Source organism: Rhinopithecus bieti, unplaced genomic scaffold, assembly GCF_001698545.2.
Source record: "Rhinopithecus bieti isolate Rb0 unplaced genomic scaffold, ASM169854v2 scaffold_13577, whole genome shotgun sequence".
NCBI lineage: Eukaryota > Metazoa > Chordata > Mammalia > Primates > Cercopithecidae > Rhinopithecus > Rhinopithecus bieti.
Genome location: NW_016807867.1, coordinates 2,017,950 through 2,033,552, shown reverse-complemented (window position 1 = coordinate 2,033,552; position 15,603 = coordinate 2,017,950). Strand labels below are relative to the sequence as shown.

Sequence of the window (15,603 nt, the reverse complement as noted above, 5' to 3'; positions counted from 1 at the left end):
TCTTCTGTGTGAGTAAGAGGCCATTTCTCCAGCTGTCCATTGCAGCATTCCACAACCCAGGCTGCTGCTGTCCATGCTGATGGGTGTTTGAGAGGGCAGAATGGACCCCTGATTCACTTCCCATCAGGAACACTTGCCACCAGGAAACACTCTCAATCTACTCTTCCCTTTCCCTTTGAGACCTTCTATTTCAGGGTCTTCCCCCTGCCAGACTGAGAGACAACAGACTGAGGACAAGCCCTCAGGACAGAGAGTCTAAGGCTCCATGTCCTGACGCTGCAAGCCCCACCTCAGCTCAGCTCAACTCAACACCTTAGACCTTCAGCTCACAGGCGATGGGGCCAATGTCATTCCACATGTGTCAAATTTCTTAACCATGGTCTAATACCTGATTTTTCAACTGTTAGCAAAAGTTAGTTTTTAGAAGCATCTTATTCTTACTATTTTTATGATCTTCGTTGTTATATCCAAATTTCAAATCAAATATGGTGGAAAACGAACTATATTAATTTGCTAGAGCTGCCACAACAAAATATCACCAGCTGTGTGGTGCTTAAACAACAGAAATTTATTTTCTCACAGTTGTGGAGGCCAGAACTTCAAGATCAAGGCGTAGGGAAATTGGTTTCTCCTGAGGCCTCTCTCCTTGGTTTGCAGATCTCTGCTATCTTGCTGTATCCTTACAGGGACTTTCTTCTATTTATGCTTGTTCTGGTGCTCCGTGAACAAGTTTCCTCTTCTTATAAGGACACTGGTCAGATTGGGTTGGGGTGAAGGTATAGGACACAATTCAGCTGCAACAGAAACTTTCATATTTCAAAGAGCATCTAAATTTTTGCCAAGCTCAGCCTAAAAAGAATTGGAAGGCCTGTTTCTAATCCACCATTGACACATTATATAACAATGACATTGAATGAACATTGCAGTGATAAAAGAAAAAAATAAATTGCAGTTACAAATCAATATCTAATAAATCTCTTAAGGATTTTCAAAATTCAGCTTCTCACAAGCAAGATTTTCTTCCCTGGTTAAAAAGAGGGAGAGAGAGAAGGAGTTTTATCTGTGATGTCTTTTGTTTTGTTTGTTGGGAGGAGGGAGTTATTATGATTGTTTTGGTCTTACAATATTTTCTACTTGGCACTTTCTTAACTGCAAAGCCTTTTGCTATTGTTTATATTTATCACATTCTTTTAATAAGCATCGCTCCTCTCCAGTTCTCTACAGGACACTTGTGAAAACTTGGAAAATATTAATTGCTAACAATCCACTCACAAGTTGAACAGGCAGATAAGAAGGAAAAGCCTTTCTTGTTTGACAAGCTTTCCATGAAACATAACCCCGGGTTTGTTTCTTCACTTATTTTTCCCTTTAATAAATGTAATGGGGTAGTTTGGAGTGAGTCTGAGCATTGTGGTGAAATAGGAAAAAATGCTGCTTTGGACCTCAATTACATTGCACAAAAGCTATCCCAAAGGTCTGTCTCTCCCACACCCTTGTGCCTGATACTTCAGCAGTTGCTCAAGGGGAGACAATGCCCTGAGGGACCTCTGGCACTGTCAAGCCAGTGCAGGGGAGGCCAGGAGACCCCACAGCCGGGTGAGGCTTCTCCCTTTGAGGCAGCCTCCAAGACTTAAAGGAATTCTTGTTTACTGCAAACTGGCTATGAACTATAGCCCCTGATGTTCTCTATGCCTGGGCCTCTATGTGTGATTTCAGAAAGCCATGTAAAAAAAAATAAGAGACCTTAGGTCAGATATGGTAAATATTGTATACACGTTTCTCTCTTCTCCCACCTGAATCCTGACTGAAATGACAATAAAAGAATTAAAAAGATGTAAACCCACAAGTTAGCAAGAACTAGAGAGGTAAGAGCTGTGGGTAAGAAATGTCAGATTTTTGGAGGGGGGAAATGGCAATTACCTCAGCAAAGGAGGAGAGGCTGTAATGAAAGAACACACAAGTTCACCCACAGAACCCTTGACAGACTAGACATCTGCACACCACAGGTTCCGTGGAAGCTGGCGGGAGACCGGGGCTTGGAGCAGAGGTACTGACTAAAAGTCTGTATTTGTACACAGTATGTATCCGCTTCTTCCCTCACTCCACCCCAGCTTACCAAACACTAGCTCTTTCCCTCTGGCCTCTCCCAACCCATCCCCTGCTCCATCCTTTCCAGGCAGGTAAACATGTCTTTTTTAGAGAACTTCAACCAGAGAATCTTCACATTCTGGTAACAACAGGGTGTGAGGCTGAAAACAAGGCACTAGGTGGAAGTCTGTCTTCCAAGTGCCCTTTCTGTCTCTGCTTCCAGAACACAAGTGCCCAGATATATACCTTCCAGGCACGAAAATGAAGAATAATTCTCTAGAAAGACTGACTGGCCCTAGGGACTAGATTCACAGAGACTCCACCTGAAATGTTCTTCATCAAGTAAGCCCACTCATATCCTGATAACACTTACTGAGGGGCAAGCCACCCCATGTACATAGTCTCCTCTTAGCTTTTTAGTGTACCACTTCCTAATTATAAATAAACATCTAAGGATCACCAGACATTTGAAGAAGACCTCAACTATGAAAACGAGAACTAAAAAATAAACGTTTTCTGAGGGCTGAGAAGACATAGAGACAATAGAGGGAGCAGAAAAATAAACAACAAAAACAAACAACCCTACAGTCATTATCATCATCAGAAAGTTTTGAGAAAGTGTTGCATTCATGAAACAAGAATAAGATGCAATGAAAAAGTATAATCAGAATGAAAAAAAGGAATTAGCCAAGATAAAAAATATTCTGTAGAGCAGTTGGAAGATAAGGTTGAGTAACTCTCCTTGAAAGGCCAAAGAAAAAGATGAGAGTGAAGAAAAAGAAATCTATCCAACATCTGAAATTCCAAGAAGGGAAAGTGGAGAGAATTATGGGGTGGAAATAATCTAATAAGTGGTTGAATCTCCCAGAACTGAAAGACATGAGTTTCCAGAGAAGGCCCAGCATCATGTGTTTAAAACAACAATCAAAAAACTACCTAAGCAAATATTATGAAATTTCAGAATATCAGAAATAGGACAGATTGTGAATTGGCAGAGAACAAAGGACAAGGAATAAAAATGCCATCATGCCCTCTTACTAGCAACACTGAGGCCAGACAACAATATAACAATTGATATTCTGAGAAAAAAAAAACATGTTCAGTCTACATCTATACCAACACACACTTTTAATCAAGTGTGAGGGTAGAACAATGAACTTTCAGATAAACACTGACTAAGGAAATATACTTCTTATGCACCCTTTCTCAAGACTAACTGGAGTCAGTGTTTCCCCCAAAACATTTTATCAGCTAACAAGGTGCTATGATGTGGATATTTGACCCTTCCTATGTCATGTTGAAAGCTGATCCCCAGTGGTAGAGGTAGGGCGTGGTGGGAGGTATGGGTTGTGGAGGTGGGTCCCTCATGATTGACTTGGTGCCATTCTCACAGGAATGAGTGAGTTCTCACTCTTAGTTTTCAGGAAAATTGGTTGTTGAAAAGAGCCTGGCACCTCCTCCCCATCGCTCTTTCCTCCCCTCGCCATATGATGGCTGCTCCGCTTTCTCTTCCACCATGACTAGAAGCTTCCTGAGGTCCTCACCAGAAGCAGATGCTGGTACCACGCTTCTTGTACAGCCGGCAGAACTGCAATCCAAATAAACCTCTTTTCTTTATAAATTACCCAGCCTCGGGTATTCCTGTATAGCAATACAAATCAACAAAGACAAATAAACAAAATTGGAATCCAGGAAAGGAGAGAGTGAAAAACAAACCCCAGAATAACACAGGAGAGGAATCCCAAAACAACTATTCAGTGACCCTGAAGACTCAGTGAACCAATACAGACTCTGGGAGTTTGGAGAACTCTAGGAGGAAAGCCTCCAAGCTGGGAGTAGGGGCTAGGTGGGAGAATTCTGTATTATTTAATATCTCGAACTTGGGGAAAACTGTATGAGAAGCATTTACACAGCTGTCAGAAGATGCAAGGAAAATTAGTGATAGGTTCACAGAACACTAAGCAAATGGAAAAAAAAGAGACAGTTATTAACTTCTGGGGAAAACATTGTATAATAGACTAGATGTAAATATAGTACTTGTTTGGCTCAGTAGTAAATAATATTTACATTGCCACAATAATGTAAACCCTGAATATGGGCTATAAATATGAAAATGTGCTATAAATATGTTGAGAGGAAAGGGAGAGACGAAGGGAATGATTAGAGAAAATCTTCACGAGCATAATACAGAGTAAATAGATAATATCTAAAACAGATAAATCAAGCATTAGCAACATTAGCAAATTATTTATAAATGTGCAGGTACATGAGAAAAAAACTAAAATAGCTAGAAGTAGCTGGCAATGAATGGAGAGAAAATGGGGGTGGAGAAAAGTGGAACAAGAGTGCTGCTAGGTTTGATTTTAAACCTTTAACTGATAAATTGAGTCATGGAATTTGTGAGGGAGGGGATTGTTCATTTGTTTGTTTTAAGAGACAAGATCTTGCTCTGCCACCCAGGCTTAAGTGCAGCGGCGTCACCGTAGCTCACTTCAGTCTCAAACTCCTGGGCCCAAGCAATCTCCTGCCTTGGCCTCCCAAATCCTGGAATTAAAAGCATGAGCCCCCATACCTGGCCAAATTGCTAAAATTATGTCCACATAGATGACTTTAATAGCTATACAAATAATACATATAATGAATATAAATAAATAGATAAGAGAGAGAGAATGAGACAGACAGCAGAACGGACAGGAGGTAAGGTTTGAAGGAATAAGCAGGAAGCCTGCTGTTGATGCCAAAGACCATGAAGACCCAGGCTGAGCCAGGCACAGGTGCTGTTTTGCCAGAAATGCAAGACGAGCATTGGGGAATCAGGCAGAAAGAAACAGAAGATGGGCATCGGGGAATCAAGCAGAAAGAAACTGCTTTTTAGATTATGTAGGGAAGATTCTGGCTTGGACTGAGAGAAAAATAACATTGGAACTAAGGAAAATGTACTGACTCCCAGGAGAGTCGGGCAGAAATGAACCTGCAATGGTCATGAGCCAGCCTTGCATTGCCCAACCACAGGGGACGCTCTCCCCATCAAACTCCACATGACCCATGCTCCCTGGAGTTATGCAAGTGGACGCACCAGCCCTGTGGGTGGACATAGGGATCCAGGATCTAAATTTTACTTCTTCAACTGCCCCTTAACTCCTTCAAATTATATTTGTTTTCTGTAACTTCCTGCCTGTATGAAACTATATGATAATTCTTTTTTTTTTTTTTTTTTTTTTTGAGACGGAGTCTTGCTCTGTCACCCAGGCTGGAGTGCAGTGGCCGGATCTCAGCTCACTGCAAGCTCTGCCTCCCGGGTTTACGCCATTCTTCTGCCTCAGCCTCCCGAGTAGCTGGGACTACAGGCGCCCGCCACCTCGCCCGGCTAGTTTTTTGTATTTTTTAGTAGAGACGGGGTTTCACGGTGTTAGCCAGGATGGTCTCGATCTCCTGACCTCGTGATCCGCCCGTCTCGGCCTCCCAAAGTGCTGGGATTACAGGCTTGAGCCACCGCGCCCGGCCCCATATGATAATTCTTAAGACCTTCAGCAATGAAGATACATTGCCCATAAGACATTGCTGTCTTAGTCTTAAGAAAAAATGCTCTAAGAGAAATAATAAAATGAAAGGCCCCCAAGTGAAGTTCTTTTTTTCTTTTTTAGAGACAGGGTCTCACTCTGTTGCCCAGGCTGGAGTGCAGTGGCATGATCACAGCTCACCATAGCCTTGAACTCCTGAACTCCTGGGCTCAAGAGGTCCTCCTGTCTCAGCCTCCCGAGTAGCTTGGACTACAGGTATGCACCACCGTGCCCAGATAACATTTTGATTTTCTCTGTTGCTGTTGCTGTTGTTTTGTAGAGACAGGGTCTCTCTTAGTTGCCCAGGCTGGTCTTGAACTCTTGGCTTCAAGGGATCCTCCCACTCTGCATCCCAAAGTGTTGGGATTACAGGCATGAGCCTCTTGCCTTGGTAAGAGGAAGTTCTTAAGTCCTCAAATGGTAGCAGAAGTGATAACAAAGCAGACAGCTGGGCTTGGAATGGGGTCTCACAGCCATTCCGTAACAAAAGTGAGAGATCTCAGGCAGATCACTTCCCTAATCTTACCTAAGTGTCAAGACATTTACTGAGATGAGGAGTTGCGCTAAATATGGAGTATGGCCCATTCCAGCTCAGAACACTTAGCTATGTCTAAATTACACTGCTAGAGGAGCAGCAGCTGCCTCGTGGACAGAAGTCCTCAGCCACTGCCACTCCATCGGGTTCCCCCACAGGGTTGGTTACCATTTCACAACACTTCAGGTTCTGCCCAAAGGGCTTCTTCCTCTTCGTGCCACAAAAGCCACTCTACTGAATGTTCATCCTGTACCTCGAGTCAGGTCTAATCAGATTTCCTTTTGTGTGTATTTTCTTCCAATTTTAATGAATTTGTGGTAAAGAACTAGTCATAATCCTCTACTAGCTCCTTCTGGAACAGGTGTTTGGTGGCAGAGGTTATCATGTGGCATCCTTTGGTGTGTCCCTTCTTGTTGTTCCATTTGAGTTGGAAGGTGGCTACAGAGACTTAGCAGAAGACAAAGTCAGGATATAAGACAATCTTCTATATAGTTGCCAAAAGAAGTGCGAGGTGGTGAAAACATAAAACACACAGGGTCTGCAAGTTGACCTTAAACTCAAACTGTAGTCCTTTCGGCCCACACACCACCCACTGAATTTACAGAAGCCCACTTATTATCAAAGCGGTGCCCCAGCTGACAGGTAGTGTTGTCATTTCCACTTTCTTGGACTAGGGTCATCAAGATTACTGCAATCTAATTCTGAGTCTTCTTTTCAGCCTTTTCTGCTTCACACACTACACAACATGGCCACTCCCTGAGCATGCTTTATCATTTCTCATTTTCACCCTTTTTCTCAAATTCCAAGTCTCTGGACTGTTTCTTCTTTACTCTATATTTGGAGTCCTTTGCACCTTTCCAAATTCAGACCCTGACCCCCATCCTAGAACACTTTCCCCAAACCTCACTGGTTGAAGGGTTTCCTTGCCCACCCAGCTTCAGGACATTCATCCCCTTTAGGACTCCACAGCACAGACAAACCTTCATAGCCCTGCTTCCACCATCTTGAATATTACTTAATGATTCCTCTATCTCTGCTAATCTCACCAGATTATAAGTATAATAACATGTCCATCTCTTCAACTCTAGGATCATTTTTACTCAACACAACATGTCACTCAAGTTTAATAACCTTCACTACCAGAAGCCCGGTGTTCTAGAGTTAACCGCATTCTACTGGACCCTGGTGTGGTATTGGCCAACAAAGAGGCAGCAGGACAAAGAACACACAATGGAGCTTAGTGCTCAACTACCTGGGATCTGGGGCCAGACTCCACTTTGAAACTTTGGCCAAGTTATTTCACCTCTTTCAGCTTCCATTTCTTCCTCTGTAAAATTATCCTTTCTCCCCAAAAATAACTCTTTGGTGGATCTTAACATCTTCTATGATTCCGTTACATTTTACAATTCTTCCTTCGAGAGAGTTCTGCATAGGACTCTGAATGACAATCGAAGAGATGGATCCAAGCCTCAGTTGGGCTGATGAGACAACTTCCTTGGCCTCCCCATTTGCAAGCTCTGTATGAATGGTTTTGGTTGTTTGGCATAATAAAAATACTTCTAATAACAAATGTGAGGGTCCTGCAGGAAATTAAGCATGTGATGGTTGAAGATAGCTTTTCTTTCACCAAATGTTTCTGGTCAGCTTCTGCTCACTTCACGGGGAGGGAGAGGGGTACACAGGCTACTCCTGAGAGAAACCTATCTCTTGACTATCAGTAGGGTAGGGGTTGAGATTTACACATTTGAGTATATTTTTTCTTGTGAGGCTTTCATATTGAACAACTCTTTTTTTTTTTTTTTTTTTAGACAGAGTTGCGCTCTTGTTGCCCAGGCTAGAGTGCAATGGCGCGATCTCGGCTCACCGCAACCTCTGCCTCCTGGTTTCAAGTGATTCTCCTGCCTTAGCCTCCCAATAGCTGGGATTACAGGAACGCACCACCACGCCTGGCTAATTCTGTATTTTTAGTTGATACAGGGTTTCTCCATGTCCGTTAAGCTGAACAACACTTTTCTCCTTATATACTGAATGACCTTCCCCCGGGGCCTGTGAGCTGCCCTGCACTCTTGGTACTTGGTCAGAGAGACAAGAAGCTGCTGAAGTCTGCGATCTGCCTGTCTGCTGGGTGGAGCCCTGTCACCATGGGCCACTTTTACTGACTTCTATGTCCATGTAAGGCAAGAGAAATGACAGAATAGCTGTGCACTCAGAAATCACAGTGTTTGTCCGAGTCTTAAGAACCATTTGCTACCATAATGATCACTGAGTTATGTGTTCAACTGTCCTAGGGAGAAGCTTACATTTGGGAGACTGGGGAGAAGGAAAGAGTGAGAGAGGGTGAGATTCTCTCTCTCACACATACACAGAGTGAGAGAGGAGACAGTAATAGAGGAAAGAGAAAAAGAGGGAGAGAGAGATGAGAATTTGAAGAACTAGAGCAGAGATTAAACAGAATACGCCCTCAGAAGCCTCACGCACCGGTGACAAGCCATGCAGCAACCGTCATGTGGAAGGGCTTTGATGGCTTTAACCTCCACCCCGAGAGCAGAGCTAGAGCTGCAGGGCCGGGTGTGCAGCAGCTGCACTCTGCCTCTACCTGCTGCAGTGGAGATTTGTCCTTAAAGTGCCAGCGAGGCGACGTTTTCATGAGCTGTCTCGGCAATTGATAAGTGAAGTGGAGACATTCACAGGTTCAGACCTGAAGCCTGGTCCTTAAAATGAATTGGAAGCATCTGGCTGTTTTGCTGTCTGTAGGTAATGATGCAGCCGCATCACACACCCAGATGTGATTCTACATTTCTGCAGCTGTTCTGGTGGGAGTTTCTACACCCAGAACATCTGCTGCTGGGACTCTGTGGTACAATTCTCACTCCATCTCTCTGGGTTCTTATTCTTTTCCCAGAAAATGTACTTTCTTTCCGCTCAGTATTTTTTCTATTTTTCAAGGAGTTATTCCCAGCAAAGGGATGCCCACCAAATTCTATTTCATGTGGAAGAGAAATTCATATCATCTTCAAAATTCACAGGCAAACTGAGGGGGTATGATGCTAATTAGTTTTATGAGGTTTGATGACATAGAACATTAGAACCAGGCAAAGAATCATAGTTTATTGCACATTTAGAAGAAATGGCTTTAATAAAGTCACTTCTGTATGTTAAACAAAATAGGCATCATGTTTAACATTGACTTCTGTATGTTAAACATAAACAGAACATCTTTAAATTAAAAAATGTTTATCTCCATGATATCTGTCAGCATCATCAAACTGCACACATAAAGCTCTCTCAGTACTACATATTTAGTCAATAAAATACCCTCGTAAAGCATGATTCCTCAAACATTTTAGGTGATAATATAAAGTCACATAATAGCTTTAAAGATCAACAAGAAATATCAAGAGTCATAAAATATTTATCCACTTTGACCCTGTAATTTCTAGGAATTTATTCTAAAGAAATTATCTTATATAGAGAAAAGGCTTATTTATAAAGATACTTATCATGGGATTAATTACAGTGAAAAATGGATTTGATCTATTGTCCCAAAATACAGAAATAGTTAACACAGTGTCTCTACTTCCATAGGACACATGGAAAGTCAATAAGAGGGACTGAATTGTTCCAGCTGTTTGGGCAGCAATTAAAAAGATATTTACTGAAGCTAATCATAACATGGGGAAATGCTTCTGACATAGATTAAGTGCAAAAGCAACATGTAAAGTTGTCTGTACATTATGCTTAGAATCATATCAAAACTCAGCATTTGAAAATGACCCAAAGTAATTGCTCCAAAACAATCATAGCTATTGTGTTTGAGCGGTAGAATTATGAGCAATTTTCTTCTTTATTTTCCTAATTATTTCTGAAATGGTTATATTGCTTGAATCAACAAAAAGACAAAGAAAAGTGAGTTCTTACAGCGTGGCCAAGACACAGAATCTGCCAAGGCAAGGGAGTCTGGAAAAAAAGCAAGACCACTTAAATCTGAGGCAAGTCTTCAAACACAATCTAGAGCAAGCTGACTTCAGACAGAGGCCTGTTTGCCCACTACAGCCGCAGCTTTCCGCCTATTTTCTCCAGCATTTTAAGGATCCCAAAGTGAAATTAACCCAAGATTCTGAGTTTCACCTGACAGAGCTGAAATACAGTGACCAACTATGAGAAAGCCAACCAACCCAGCTTCAGATGAAGGTTCATGAATAACTACATATGGGGAAACTTATTTTCCTTCGTTTCAGTGATTGAAAAAACTTGGAGCGCAGTTCCTCTCTTTGTTTCCACTAAGAAACTTTTCCAAGCCCACAAAACTTGGGAAGGATGAATATAGTACTTGTGTCTCACTGCACCCAAATGCCTTTGCCAACTCCTATTAAACTTGAAGGAGAAAACAGACAAGTGAATATTGCTTCAGGCCAACTTTTTTAAAAAACACTCCTCTCAAATTTTAAAATAATACAATTGATTTTTTTAATATCCAAAAATAGACTGCTATTTCGTAGCATTTTGGAGGACAGTTTTCCTTTAGGAGTGAAAAGGGATGATTGAGTGATAGAAAACTGATTGATCTCAGGATTTCACAAGGAAATGCCGACCCAGCATCGGGCCCTCACACACACCATTATAATTCTTTGATTTCCTGTCACTGCAGACATTTTAAAAACTGAAAGTAAATAGGAGACATGGAAAATCAATGTGAGGTGCTGAATTGTTCCAGCTGCTGCAGCTCTGTTAATTACATCATATTTTTATGGAGACATTCGGCTCAGACGTGCCAAGTGACCGCATCTGGAAGCATCGCCTGCCATCCTGTTGGGGGAAGCTCTTCTCCCCAGGCATCTTGGTTAACTGCAAAAGGACAAGCTACCCCAGGAAAGCAGCTTGTACAGCCCAAGTCTCTGAGGCAAAATCCGGATGATCAGCGTGTCTTCCGTTACCATAGCGATGAGGTGCTGGGCACTGAAGAGGGGCCATACCTGTGCAGGAAGCGGGTTAGTCAGTAGGCACAGTGCAGACCTAAGGAAAATGAAAGTCTATTCTACTCGGATGGCCAGGCCTCGGTGGGCTAAGTGGGAGAGAGCCAAGAAGAGACCGCATGGAGCAGGCAGAGAGGAACAGTGAGAGCAAAAGGACGGGGTTTAAAGTGCCAGGCCCAGGGGAGCCACAGCGGGCTTCCAAGACAAAGTCCTTTGAGCACCTACCTCCTTGCCAGAACAGTAAAATGAAGCTCTCAGCACTAGTACAGACTTCACAGACTGTTTCAATAAAGGCTGTTCCTCATTTCCTTGTAATTTACATGCTTCCGAAGTGCTTCCTGGTTTCTCTTCCTCCTCTCCATCTCATTTCCTTGCCTTTTTCTTTCCTCGCATCTTTCCAGAAGTTTCCAAGGCCCCACTTTCTTTCCAGCTTTATGGGTGCTAGGGCCAGCTTCTTCATCCAGGCATCTCTATCTCAGCACAATTCATTCTCCTTTTCTCTCTTTGTTTTTATCTCTACAGCACCTCCTTCCCTCATCTATTTCTTGCTTTTTTTTTTCTCATTGTAGCTTCTTGCACAAGTAGCTGGATGAAAGAAAAATCTAGTGTTACCAAAGACACTCTGAGACATTCCTCAATGTCCAGCCTCTGCTGCCCACCTTATCCTTAGTGATGGGGTCTGTCTTAGGCGCAGTCTTGGCCCAAGACTCTGATTTTCCAAATCCTGGATTCCTCAGAAAGCATCCAAGGGCTCTATACACATTTTGTTTTAATTTCATTATTTATATGTATTTCAAATGTATGATACCTATCTCCTATTCTCTAACCCCCAACCTGAAAAAAAACCCTACACATTTTTATTGTAAATTAAATGTACATTATATGTAAATGTCAATGCATGAAATACGTAAGTACATAAATTTAACACGTGGAAGTACATTCCATTTTTAATATAAATTCAATATAAATTGTATGTTTTTAAAACATACAACCTTTTGCACATTGTGAACTTGTGCCTATTAGTAAATCGTTTTGTCCAGATCTGGGAATAAAGGTTCTTATAGTTTCTAAGAACTGTCTCCTTGACTAGGAACGTGGTAGGGTTGCACTGATATTTGGATAAAGTCTGGCCTCTGCCTGGCAGTTCAAGTAAAATTGCTTAAAAGCACATCTTACAGCACATGAGTGAAGGGCTTGTTCCAATGCCAGCAAGGGTTCCTGCCTATGCTTGGGGCTTTCTTTTCCTGTAGGGTAATTGCATTCGTGCAATAGTAAGCTAGGTTGTACCATGTCAGAGACTATTTAAACTCTTGTTTCAATGTCCTGGTTGCTTTCTGCAGTGACCTTTCAATGAGAGGAATTTGAATATTTACTAAATATCATGAGTGATCCAACCTTAAAATATAAATTTCCTGTTGCTCCTCATGCAAAGAGTCTAGGTCACTTTGACTAAGAGAATCTCCTAAAATTGCAAAGCCAACTGCCGACAAACTTGTCATTTACAGCATTTATCTGAGCAAATTTGCTGATTCCAGATGATCTAAGGCTGAATTATTATCTGTAGCCACCAATTTCTAATTTTTGTGTTCATTCCAACAGCTTCATCTATATAATTTATCATTATAAAGATAATTGTTATACATTTGAAATAAAATGTATATTAATACATTATTTAATTGGCTTTATCAACTGGAATTTCCACTTAGATTTCATTTGAAAGGAAATGCTTTGCTACCAAAAAAAAAAAAAAAGTTGAGAACCACTGGCTTCACCACTGTCCCCTGGCCCCCTCCTCCTCTCCATCTCCCCCACTTCTGCTTTTGGCCCCAGGGGACCCATTGCCAATATCCTGCCTCCCCATCAACTGTCCTTGCTCTTCCAGGCTGTCCTCTGCTCCCTTGCCTCCTCCTTTCCAACTTGATCCATGACACTTTGCCTAGAAGTCTGGCCATCGTGCTCTAAGCTGTCTGCTCTAGTGTGATAAACAGACTCACACTAAGGGAGTCATTTCTTAAAATGATTTGAGGGGTTACCACTGCATGGTGGGAGTTGGGGGTGGCAGACTGACATCTTACTATGAACTCTTGTGAGTTGATGTAAAAAGGTGAATCATCCACAGTGAAATTTTAGGCACTTTGACATTCAGAATAATCACAGGCAACCCATGGTCCATCTCATACCCTTTCAAAGTGTTTCCCAAACTATCAACTGAGCACACTAGTATCAGAACCACCTGTGAAGTGCTTACTAAAAAGGCAGATTCCTGGTATCTAGCCCGAACTCTTTGGAAGCTAAGACCTAAAGCTGCCTTTTTAGCCAGCTCCTCAAATAACTCTGCATGTTGAAGTTCAAGGGTCCCTGCCGCCACTGTCTGCACGTGGATGTCAAAGGCTGGGGTAGAGTGGGGACACTGCCTCTGCCTCCATGGGAAGATACAGACTGAATGGCAAGCCAGGGAAGAGAAGTACACAAGCAAGATGAGGACCATACAGAGACAGGACATAATACCTACTGAGCATTCAGAAAAGGAAAAGAAAACTAATGCAAGTTCTCTTTTCTCCAGCTCCAAATTAATCGGTCAGCAGTGACAGAGCAGAAACAGATAGGGGACATCTGAACCACAAGGCAGCCCAGCTCCCAGCACATCCTGGAGGAAACAGCAGCAGGAAGGGCAGGGCGGTGCACAGCAGTGCTTGGAGGCAAAACCACAGGCCATGGGGGCCCGGTGGAGGCACCAAGCCCTGTTCCCTCTGGTCTGCCTACATGGAAGGTGTTTGTTGCTGGATGCACTGCCTTTGCAGCCCTTCTCCAGGGCAGGCCCAGAACTCCTGGAAGGCCCAGGCGGAAAGCACTTGAGCAGAACAAGCAGAGTCCCACTTCCTCAGGCTGTCGTTTGTACCTCTGTTCTTCCTTAATAAAAATCCACCGTGCACTCCAAAAGAGTAACTAGGACACTTCGTTTTTATTCCACATGCATCTCATTTGTCTTCAGTAGGTTCTTCCATAATCTCATCATTATTGCTATGGCCCTCAGAGGACAGCTGACTTGCATTAATCAGGCAAGCCCCTCATCGCTCACCAGATTCTTTACACTTTTACCATGCCCTGGGGCATCCTAACTTACTTGAAAAATTAATAAACCTCCCCCCTCTTATCTTACCTTATTAATGTCTGTCTTTGTAACCCATTATCCCCGCATATCATCAGAGATCACTGGAGGGTGCAGTGAACACCAGCTTGCTCCCCTCATTCTATTCCTGAAACTGGAACACCCCTCTCCCTGAGTGGCCAGAAAGAAAATGGCCTTCGTGGGCCAGCAGGGTGTTTGTTTACCAGCTCAGATGGCACTGTGGACCACAGGCAGGAGAATTCTTAGGCTTCAACTAAAGGCTATTAAGGCCCATTAAGTTGTTCTCTCCTCCTCCACATCCCTCTCCCCTCTCTTGTGCACCCTAGTAAATCTGACTCATTAGCTTTAGATGTTTTGAAATAGTGGTACATTAATCACTTGTGTTTGCACACTGTTTATGTGGGTTGTTGGTCATGGTCTGTAGTTATACTGGCTGTCTCCCTTGCTTACTTAAAGGTACAATCCAATTGAAAATAAAGATTTTTGCAGGTTTGCTCATTACACACAGTGTCGGCAGCTGGTGAGTGTCTTTTGCAATTCATCAGAGGCCTCCCAGACCACCTGCTCTCAGCATCCTGCAAACAGCTGGCTCTGGGTAAGTACCATAAGCTATTACCTTATACAACAAATAAATAAATAAATAAAGGGATGGATGGGTAGACAAATAAATAAATAAGTTGAATTGTCGGCCCTGAATCATTGCTTCTGGAAGGAAAAAGTCCATTTTAAAAAAGGGAAAAAATATATCTAGCCCAAACTTTTGGGGTTCCATTTATAGGAAAAAAAAAAAAAAAAAAGAGGAGGGAGGTGAAGCGCCCAAAACTTTGAGTGGAAATATTTTGTCATTTGGGTCACAAGGCAGTCAAGAAAAGAACTCTATGACAGGCTGGCAATGTGGTTTGGTATGGAACATGAGAAGTGGGGTAGGGGATTGAGTTTAATTGCCTGCTGGATTTTTCTTTTTTTCTTTTTTTCCAGAAAAAGCCACAGGGGGGCTTTGTGGAGCTTGAGCTAAGGCCACCAGATGTCCCAGGATTAAGAAGCCAACCCCAATTTCCAAGGTCGTCACCACTTTAGTTTTTTGTAACGTTTTCCCCAATTTTTAACCCTGAAATGACCCTCTGTGTGGCCGTGCCCTACTCCAGTCCCTGAAGAAAAGCTAGAGATGGTGGGAGCAGGAGCTGAAAGCTGGCCACTGGCAAGAAGGAAGGACAAGTTTAGAGAGGAGACAAGTTGCAGGTCAGCTGCATTGTGGCTGACCTTGACAATACAGAAACCAAAAAGCAGGTGAGGGTCTGGGAACGGGTGTCATTTTGA

At 42.7% G+C, this 15,603-nt stretch overlaps 1 long non-coding RNA gene across 1 annotated transcript in view; it reads right to left on the bottom strand.

The window, feature by feature from the left end:
- Positions 1 to 9,270: 9,270 nt before the first annotated feature.
- The window catches only part of LOC108536904 (uncharacterized), a 33,929-nt gene continuing 27,596 nt past the window's right edge, over positions 9,271 to 15,603 (bottom strand). The window contains exons 2-3 of the long non-coding RNA XR_001887655.1: positions 11,382 to 11,741; positions 9,271 to 11,156 (exon numbers count right to left, since the gene is read on the bottom strand). This is a non-coding gene — a long non-coding RNA (uncharacterized LOC108536904). The remainder of the gene's footprint in view (positions 11,157 to 11,381; positions 11,742 to 15,603) is intronic.